The following is a 10862-nucleotide window of genomic DNA, read 5'->3' as shown; positions in this document are numbered from 1 at the left end:
CCCCATCCCTGGAGGTATTTAAAAGACGTGTAGATGCGGCACTTAGGGACATGGTTTAGTGGACATGGTGGTGTTGGGTTGACGGTTGGACTCGATGATCTTAGAGGTCTTTTCCAACCTCAATGATTCTATGATTCTATGAATTCCCACATTCCCACTAAAGCACATCCAAATGTTCCATCTAAACATTTACATATACATGCTCTTACCCCATTTTCTGTTCTTTTGCAACCACGCTTACTGCAAACTCTAACAACTAACATAGTTATTGAGACTCTCATCTAACCATAAGCTGTTGGTGTCTTTGTCAGATGAGTTCTCTGCAGAAAGCAGAGGCAAAACTTCCTAGTTTTCAGGAAATCGCACACAATTCATGACTCCATCCCATTCTACAGCCAGGATGAGAAGTGGCATGTTGTGAACACAACGGCAGTTCATATGCCAGACAGCACAGCCACAAGTTTCACTTGCTGAAACACATGCATACTTGGCTGTCAGAGAGGAATTCCTGTCTTGTGGGAAAACCAGGAAGAGATAAAAGGGCATACGGAAAGGATCTCATGGTTTTGCAGGGAGAGAGAAGTAAGTGTATGCATTTGTATTCTTCTACTGCCTCACTGGTTCCACTTGCTTACATTGGGCAAAGAGAATTGAAAGAAAACACAGAGGAAGGCAGCAGAATGCACTGTCCACCAGGTTAATCAAGTTAGACAACATGCCAAACACCTTTACAACGTGAAAATCAACACACAATAGAAGAAGATCAAAGCCAGTTTGGGCACATTTCTGGGTTAACATATGACTTTGTCAGATGACACAATGAATTCTTTCATTGCCTCCTCCTTTTCAGCATGCATTTCCCACACACTCCCAGGTTGCTACAGTCACCTAAAAGGATGGGACTCTTCCCATCTCATTTGACTGGTTAAAAAGAGAAGCCCTGGGCCAGCTGTAATGGCAAAGGAGAATAATTCTACCCTTTCTATGCCAACACTTATTAGACTACACATGGTATGGTTATGAAATAAGATTTAACCACTCCAAAAGACCATCTTCCAGAAAACACTATGCCTTCATGATACAAGAGGGAAAGGATAAGGAGAAGGAGAGGAAGTGGGGAAGAAGCAAAGGGAGCTGTAATTCCCAGAATTTTGCAGACCTGCACTCCGCACACGTACACACATGCACACTTGCACACACAGAGACCATCAGGACTGTGGGTTCTTTCAAATGTGAGTGAAGATAACAGTCACCGTTCTGCCCTCACTGCTGCCCCTAAAGCCCCCTGAACTGCAGTCCTACCTTTCTTCCAGTCCGTGGGTTGTCATCCATAGTGCCATCCAAACGGTCCTGTCCTGTGATACTGGCAGCTTCCTCAATATTGAACAGGGTCATATCTGCTCAGAGAATGGACTAGTAAGATGGCAAAATATGATGTTTTTCTCTTATACCTAAACAGCTGGTTTCAAATACAATGGTCACATCTATTTTGGTGAAATTTCAGAGAATCACAAACTGATTGTAACCACTTGTCGCATGATCATTAACCCTACATAACTATTAAATCTCTTCCAGGCTCCATTTTGGACCTCTGGAACTACATATTCCCAAAAATCTGCTGTATAAAGGGAAAAATACTCCAGGCAGCATCTCTGCCGTTAAGTTGGTATCACCCAGTGTCAGATGCAGAGATTTTTTTTTTTTAATCCTCATTTATTACATAGACATAGTTAATGTGTAATAATTATGCATTTAGGGAAGGGATAAACATCTGCTGATTAGCAAAGAACTTTCACATCCCTCAAACAGTATTTGAGAGATGTAATGCTGGAAGGATTAAAAATTGAAATAGGGAAACAGGACCAGCCTTGGAATATGTCCTAAGTGTCAAAGCACATTAAAAGGACAGTTTGGGTGGACTGGTTAGCTGTTTCCTGATCTCAATGTGTTTGATGGCTGCTCTGATTTTTCAAGAGTTTAACATCTGCTTTCAGGTGGAAGGATAACTAATAAGAAGCAGAGAGTATAAATAATTTTCAACTAATTTTCCATACATTGTGTATATACCTTTTTCCTACAAGTGAAATTGTGTGTCTGTTACCATTATATGTAATGATACTAGGAAAGTCCATGAGACAGCTCAGTCTTATGGTATGAATCACGTTATATACCACCTTTCTAACACACCCATACACCACAGAGAGACCAGTTTTGTCCAGAGGTATGTTTTGTTCTGGATACAGCCTGAAAGAGGATTTGACCAATAAGCTTCCGAGTTGTCAGTGAAATCATCAGCCATCTGCAAAAAGACTGAAGGTAAAGCAAGTGTTAAGGTTCATGTAGCAGAGGTATTCAGAGCTATTTTAAAGGGAAATAACCTCTCCCTGGAAAAAAAAAAGGCAGTTTCAGCCTCCAGATCTCTGGCAAAGGTGTTGCAAACTCCTCACAGGTAAAAGCATCAGTTCAACAAAAAGTCATCAGCTATTTATAACCATTTATCTTCCATACCTCCAGAAGAAAATCAGGGTGTTGTACGTCACTGTGACAGGAGGTAACACTGTTGGTGCATCACTTTCTCCAGTGAAATTATTCTTCATGAAAATGCTCATTGACTTTCACGAACTTCTTGTTACTCCCACTGGACCAATGGGCTAACTGGAGTCTCTCTTATAAAGCTATGTTCCAAGTCCTACAGAACTTTTTTGGGTTCTTGTTTGGTTTTTTGTTTGTTTTGGAGTTGTTTTGTTTTTTTTTAATTTGTTTGTTTTTGTTGGGTTTTTTTGTTTTTAATTCTATGGTGTGCAAATTAAAATGTCTGGGGCTACCAGCTCACAGGATGAAGCTTCCAAGACTATTAAATGTTGGGTTCATGAAAGGACTTCATCTTCCACTTACGCTGGCAGTTTCATGGTATAAACAGCCTTCAGGATATAAGCCTGCAGCAAAAGCTGTTATGTGAATGAACTCCTGGGTAAACAGGCATGACATTTGAAATCCTTCCATCTAGAACATTTTTGGGCTTACTAAAAGTCCCCCAGCACAACTCCCACAGCTGCTGTGAAACAATGGTTATCACAAAGAAGATTGCAGCTGCAGCTGGGAGCAGCTTAGAAAACTGCTGCAATTGAGGAGGCTGGGGAGAGCCTGGCAACAAGCACCAGATGCTTCACCAAGCCACTGTGTGTGGCTCATTGGTAAAATGATCAGGCCAACAACTAATTAAGCAGTTACCTCCCAGTAACTACTGCCAATATGAGAAGCAAAGAAGGAACTCTAATATCTATAAAGTAGGAACTGGAACACCCAATATACTGTAAAACCTCCTTTTTTTTCTTTTATATTCCATCTCTGCATTACATTTTAACATATTAAGTGCAAAACAAAAAGCTATTTTGTTTTGGTTTGATTTTTTTCCCCTTGATCTATCTTTCTTGGTTCATTTTCTCCAGCACAGCCATCTCTGCTGGGATGTGCCGTAGGGAACTCTTAGTTTGTTGACAATGTTGATGCTTCATGCCTCAAAATCCTGAGAAAGAATGCTAAAATTCTGGTATTTTCAAGAAGTCACAAGGGGAGAAGCATGAGGAGTATCTGCTGAGCCTCTGTTTGTGTGTCCCACTAGATACCAGTGGCTGTCCTGTCTATCAGTCAACACTTCTGGGTTATGAAAGATTTATTATAATTAGTGGAAAAAAATACCATTGCATTTTGAAGATGTGAAAGACTTGCTTTATTCAGTGCTAAAGTGGGGTTGATGGTCACTTTAGCAGTCTGCAAGGTAAGAAAGGTCAGACATACTCTTCTGTAGACAGGGAAAAAAGAAACATGTTCATTGTTCACGTTGGCAGAGCTACAATTAGCTTTGGCATATCATTTTGTAGATCTGCATCTTCTTCTGGGTTGAAATGAAATAGGAGTGATGTTGCTTAGACGTGTTGGGGGATGAGCCTGGAAAAGAAACCAGAAGAGGACTACAGATATTTGTTAATGGGAGGTGACTGATGATGAGTCTTTGTTGCTGTCTGGGTTCTTGCTTGCTATCTTTACATGTCTGAGAGAAGTTTCTTTCTAGGGCTGGCTAGAAGTGGTAGCTACCTCATGGATGTAAATGTCTTGCAAGTATTAGGAAAGCAGTGAGAGCAGTAGTAGTAATGTATCATTAATAACATTCAAACGTCTTCAACAACGGCTGATGGCTAATCTTGGTCAGGTGAAGATAATCAAGACATAGTAAAGAATCACTTTTCCATGTTGTCCTATAACGTGATCATATTAAAAGCAGAATCTTTAAAAATTTATTTTTATTTTTTAAAAGCATTGCCACCCTGAGACTCATCATTTCAACTAATTCTGTTGTGGTTTTTAAGTTCTGCATTCTTAGGTGCATACATCATTTTGTTTATGTTATAGAGCAGTAAGAATGCTTGTGAGCAATTGCCAAATAAAGAGCTGTTAAAAACAACACACAACTGATAATGCTGGAATAAGCTTTCTGCTTGAAATGAAAAGCAGAGCTGATTTCCTTTTGTTTGTTTGTTCATTTCCTTTTTCTATGGGAATTTGCTCCTTTTCCCCTCCCGTTATTTAAAAAGATTTCCTGAAAAGCTTGTGGTTGCCCAAAGTATCTGTTTTTACAGTAGAATTCTTTGATTTTTGTTTTCCTTTCTTTTCTTCTACTTCCTTCCACATCCTTTTCTTGGGGCAGGGGGCCATTTGTCTTTTTGCAATTGCCTATATGTTTGAATAGCACAGAGATGCTGTCCCTTCTGCATGCCTGCCTGCCATTCTTCCTTCCACTGTTCTGTAATTTGGACGTGTTGTCTAATAACTTTTAGAAAAGTAACTGACAGATGTAAAGAAAACTGACACTCTGGTTCTATCACTGTAACTCTTCCCAAAAGTTTTAAATTTATTGAAAAAATACAGTGTGACAAAGCAAAACATTAAAACAGCAGTAAATAAAACAGCAAAGAAAATAAATTGGATGGGGTATATAAATGTGGATATTCTGGCATTCTAAAGTAAAAAGGAAAAAGAGAGAAAAAGAAGGACAAAACCCCCAAATATGGTATGCTGTAATTACAGTAATCTGAGGTTTATGAAAATATTAACAAACAAAATGGTATCATTTTTCAATAGAAATTCTGTAATATATTGGGGGGGGGAGTACTGCATTTATTTTCTTTATCTGTTTAACCACTGAAAAGGAAAAAAAGATCATAGAATCACAAAATCATAGAATATGTCAAGTTGGAAGGGACCCATAAGGATCATTAAGTCCAACTCCCTGCTCCTTGCAGGACTACCTAAAACTAAACCATATGACTAAAACATAGAGATCAGTGATGGTTTTTGTTTTTCAGAAAGAACAGAAAACATTATATTTGATGCACTGTCAGTACCTCTTGCAACACTGTAACAGATGTCCAAGGAAAAATAATGGAAGTAAACTTTGTCAGTAGTAATTCTGAATTGTTATTTGGTGTGACATTGAACCTAATATCAAATTAAAATGGAAAAAGATAGACAAGAGACATCTTGGAGGGATGGAAGTTCCTTTTCTTACTTCCCAATCATCTGAAATTCTGTCTCAACAATCCTCTCTCTGATAATTAATTCAATGCCCATCTGTGTATATGAGGGAAAGCGGGGGGGAAAAAGTGAGAGAAGCTGAAAAATCATAAAAGGGCAACATCACATCAGTCAGAAAGACTGACTTTCAAGGCGAGTGACATTACTTCAGCTGGTGGTCATAAAAGTGATATACCTAGAGAATCAACCATCTGTAAAGGCTTGAAATAGGAAGAGTTCATCCCCTGAATGATTTTCGTCTTTGTATGTAGTTTTTAGCAGGTCTCCACAGAAGCTACATTTACAGCTGTAGCTGACCCTGGTGCCCAAGCTCCTCACACCAGGGATTTCCTTTTTTTTTTTTTTTTTTTTTTGTCTTGAATGTCTTTCTGGCTCCTCCTCTGTCAGTTAGCAGACTGCAATGTGTAATTCCCATGGTCTGTCCCTGGCTGCTTCTTATTAGTGTTGGAGACCTAGGTTCCCAAAGGGATGCACAAATGAGTACTGGCTGCAATGATGAAATACAGACAAGCAAAGAAAAGGCTTTTCTCATCTTTTACCTTCCCACTGCATGCTCATCACTTCAGAAACCGGCTCCACACAGCCCAATTAAAAAGGAAAAAAGTAGTTCAAAAAAAGTAAGCTTAAACTGTGTGTCTTGCTTTCATTGAAGTGTTGCTGGATGTTTCCACTGATTTACAAAAGATGCACAACCTTTCTTCTGCAGTTTGGCAACTGAGCTCCAGTCTGGAAGAAATGTATAACCAATAGAGTTGAGGGGGAGAGTCTGCTGGATGGCCCTCTTTGCTTGTAAGCAGGAAGGCTTAGTGATCAGAATGATTATGTGATCAGAAATTTCAAATTTCCAAAGGTCTCGAACATTAAAAAAAACCCAAAATTGTTGCTTCTCTGAAGCAGAAACTTTGTTTGACACAAATCTGTGATGGGATAGGAAACTTGTCCCAAGATAAAATACAAGTATTTTTTATACTATTTCTACGACGCTGTACTCTAAGAAAAAGTCCTGACGAGTCTCTGTGTTCCACCTTCCCAGTGCATAAGCATGGATATTTGCATGTGCATGACTGCACACACATGTATATCTCTCTAACAGAAGGGGCTCCAAAAATTTGGAGAAATACTCATAGGACAACTGGACTAGACCACTTATGAGTCAGAGGGGTCCTCTCCTGCCTCTCTAGAAACTTTAAATATGGGTGCTGTCCCTCAGTAAAGCTGAGGTTTTGCAGCTGCAACCTTATCAGTAGTTTAATGATCACTTTATTGGTCCCGTGACTAATATTGGGTGTATTTTGAGGACTGGTTTTAGTACTCCTCCTGAGTTTACAGGATTCCCCTGTGAAATAGTTTTTGCTCCTTACCTTTTCTGTTGTCACAGCTAACAAAAACTTGCGGTAACTGAGATGCATGTGTTGTCTTCAATGACTGGGCCAATACAGTATAAAACTGTATTTTTTTGTGTCAGTAAAAAGTTATAGACTGTGTCTAATAACAAAGCTACTGTTACTGTCTTTAATGCTGAAATTCTATAGTGTGCCTAACTTCTCAAATGAATCCTCCTAAAACATGCACCTTACCTTATATTCTATGATAACTTCCCTCATTACTTAAAATAGATTAGTTGCCAGACTACACCATTTATGGCTGATTGCTGCCTGATCTTCAGTTCCTAACAATTGTGCTGCACCTTTTAAAATTGTTTCTGTCTTGAACTTGAGAGCAATCATAATCCTTTTGCTATGTGAGCCCCATATGTGCATGAATATGAAGGGTAATGAATGTTCCACCCTTGCCTCCTACTCCAGCTTTCCTTTATGGCTGATGATCTTATTTAGCTCTTACATAATTACTTTTTGGGTTGATGAGATTTTTTTTGTAAAATTGCCTTTACTGTTCCAAGTTAAATTTGATAAAATAATGGAATTAAAGTGCTCTTTTTATTTTTGGACTTGCATTTTAGATATTTGCTAAATAATACTGGTTAAATACGATATAAGAAATAAAGTAATATTTGTGGTTTTTCTCTATGTGTATGTTTATTAATTGTCTTCCCATTTTTAGATACTTTCAAACAAGTTTTTAGCCTTTCTGAAATTTGAATGTTAGTTGCCTAGTTTCATCCCCTTCATTCTATTCTTTGTGTATTTTTTGTGTCTTTCATTTATCATTAGAACAATTATTTTCTTCATTGCACGTCACATCAATGGAGACAAGTATTTATTGCATACATAGTGATATATATATTACATATCTGCACATCTTTTAAAGATATTTATAGCTGCAATACTAATTTCTATTAAATTAATATCTAGAAAATTCCATTTAGAATAGGTACTCATTGTGATAGATGCAGTCCTGCCATCCAAGCGTGGGAAGGAACTGGTATGTGGAAAAATGCTTTGATATGTTGTCGCGGATGGAGTGAGACTGCACGTCACTCATAAGAGAAGCAACAATACTTTATTGATAGAAAACAGTGAGTTAAAGCATGAATTAACAAAGTTCAATGGTAAATGTGACAGTGAACAAGATTCGATGGCAAGGTACACTTGATTATTTACTGCATAGAGGACAGGGTCAGATGAAACTGTCAGGGAGACCCTCCTGTTGACTCATGAGGTTCAGAAAGGACCCCCTTGCTTTCTAAACTCCTTCTCAGAGAGGAGTCTAGGTGCAGCTGGATCCAATCCTAGTCCCAGACTTGGTCAACGGTTTATGTCTAAAGGACTGTATCTAAAGGACAATCGATCCTTTATACCACTTAGCTAATTTCAAAGTTTTTAGCATGCTATTAGTCACTTACCCAGGATCTGTCGCGGCAAAGAATCTCTCAACCTCGAGGAATAACCTTGACAGGCGTCCCTACTCAAGGGGAGATCGTGGCGTGCGTGCAGGAGAGCTCAAAGGGCTCTTGGGCTGCTCACTATTTATAGGGGTAAGATGATTGACTCATAGTCATATTTACATACTGATCACTGTGGTTAGATGGGCTTATTTCTCACAGTAACCAAGGGCTATTGTGTTGTTATCTGACTCCTTAATCCACTTCGTTAATGGATGAAGCTATCACCATCAGCATCCATTAACGACTGCCCTGGTAGTTATCGCTTGAGCAGGGTTACAGGAGATAAAGGTCAGGTTGGGCGGGGGAGCACACCGTCACATATGTCCAAGAATATCAATGCCAGAGCATTAATGCGGGCATACTTGATTTGCTTCATCTATTTGGGTATATTTAAATACTTGTTAATCTGCTATTCCAGAACTGGTATGGAGGACTTTTGTGGAAAAAATAACTAGTTCTATTTATACCAAATTTATCTTCTTGTTAGTTACTTCCAGAAGCAACCATCAGAACATAGGCAGGATAAGAGAAAAAGGAAAACCTCCGGTTTTATTGGTAGTTTTCCCCCAGCACGGTGAGTTTATGACCAAGAGTGTGCATGTTTAAAAGATTGCTGTAGACTCTAAGGCATTAATCACTTCTTAAGAAACCAGTATGCTACATAGAATTTAACAATTTAATACTGTAAGTGATTTACATTCAATTTCTTAAATATCAAATGGCAGAATCATCAACACCCTGTTCAAGTTACTGTCTTCCCTACTGGGTCCTTGATCAGACTCTTAAAGTGATGCTTAATTTCTTGAGGCAAAATGCAATAGAATCAGTGAAAAGGTGTTCTTTCAATTCAGTCAGAACTAAGCAAGGCCTGAATTTGCGCATCTAATCCTAAATTTGGCTACAAAGAATTCTGTATATTCTGGCCATCATATGTTTCTGCTGATGAGACTGTCTAACGTATATACTGGCAGATAAGGAGGATGGTAAACAGCAGATTCTTGAAATTTTTATTTTATTTATTTGTGCTGGGTTTTTTAATGCAGCTGGTAACAGATTACTTTTCCATTACCAGCACACAAAAAAAAGTCTCCGATAGCTGCTGACACTTTATCAAGGAAAACTTCCATGAACTTCTCTGAAAAGTCATGTCAACCTGGGCTATTTAGAAAAATCTTTAGTTATATGTATACTCCATAGCTTTTAGAAACAATCAAGGCCAAACTGGCAGGGAGCAATAATTTCTAGCATTTTTTTTTTTTTAACACACTGTTATTACAGTGTTTAAAGTAAATTCATTAGTTTTGTTTTGTGTAAAAGACAGAGTCTGAAGATTTATGTTTTAATCTCACAGCTAAAGGAAATTGCATAGTAGAAGGAAGTAATTTTTTTCCATGGAGGGAAATAGTAGCAGTGGGGGACAGATTTTGGATAGCTGTGAGCTCCCAGTATGCCAAGTGGGGGTGAAAAATCCCAAACCCACCACAACCAACAAAACCCATAGTTTTTAAAAGGTTGGAGGAATTTACGTTGAGAAGGTGTCTGTCAAAGTATCTGGACCAAGAGGAAGAGCAAGAGGGAATCAGTGCTTTGGTCTATTTGAAAGGGAAATGATACAGATCAGATAGAGGGAGAGGGAGGGAAGGGGAGAGAGGCGAAGGAGGAGAGGGAGAGGGGGAGAGAAAGGAAGAGGGAGGAAGGAAGAGACAAAAAGGGAGACAGGAAGAGAGGAAGGAAGAAAGGAAAGAGAGGGAGAGGGGGAGAGAGGAAGGAAGAGAGGAAAAGGGAGGAAGGGAGAGAGAGAAAGGAAGGAAGAGAAAGAGAGAAAGGAAGAGATTAAGAAAAAATCATAAATGTTCTTCAAGAAATTGAGTGACCAGTGGTATTCAGTCAGCTCAACCGCACTGCCAAAGCAGGACAGTTCCCAATACTTTTGAATGCATTGATTGCCCTGCAGTCATTTAAAAGTGACTCCAGTGATGAGGAGGCCTTCACTAAAAATTTTTTTCCCTTACCTTTTTAATTCTGTTCTTCCAATTCTGCTTTTGATACCACCATAAAATCATAGAATAGTTTGGGTTGGAAGGAACCTCTAAAGGTCATCTAGTCCACCCTCCCTGCCATGCGCAGGGACATCTTCAACTAGATCAGGTTGCTCAGAGCCCTGTCCAACCTGATCTTGAATGTTTCCAGGGATGGGGCATCTACCACCTCTCTGGGAAGCCTGTTCCAGTGTTTCACTGCCCTCAGCATAAAAAATTTCTTCCTTCTATCTAGTCTAAATCTACCCCCCTTTAGTTTAAAGCCATTCCCCCTTGTCCTGTCGCAACAGGCCCTGCCTAAAAAGTTTGCCGCCATCTTTTTTATAAGCCCCCTTTAAGTACTGATAGGCTGCAATAAGGTCTCCCTGAAGCCTTCTCTTCTCTAG

The 10862-nt window shown here is 39.1% G+C and overlaps 1 protein-coding gene across 1 annotated transcript in view; it reads right to left on the bottom strand.

Moving 5' to 3' along the window:
- Positions 1 to 10862, bottom strand: part of LOC109279366 (RNA-directed DNA polymerase from mobile element jockey-like) — a 183136-nt gene that overhangs the window by 164469 nt on the left and 7805 nt on the right.

The sequence above is a fragment of the Aptenodytes forsteri genome, unplaced genomic scaffold (assembly GCF_000699145.1).
Source record: "Aptenodytes forsteri isolate BGI_AS27 unplaced genomic scaffold, ASM69914v1 Scaffold172, whole genome shotgun sequence".
Taxonomy (NCBI): domain Eukaryota; kingdom Metazoa; phylum Chordata; class Aves; order Sphenisciformes; family Spheniscidae; genus Aptenodytes; species Aptenodytes forsteri.
The sequence above is the reverse complement of the archived record's forward strand: the minus strand, read 5'-3'. Positions and strand labels throughout refer to the sequence as shown.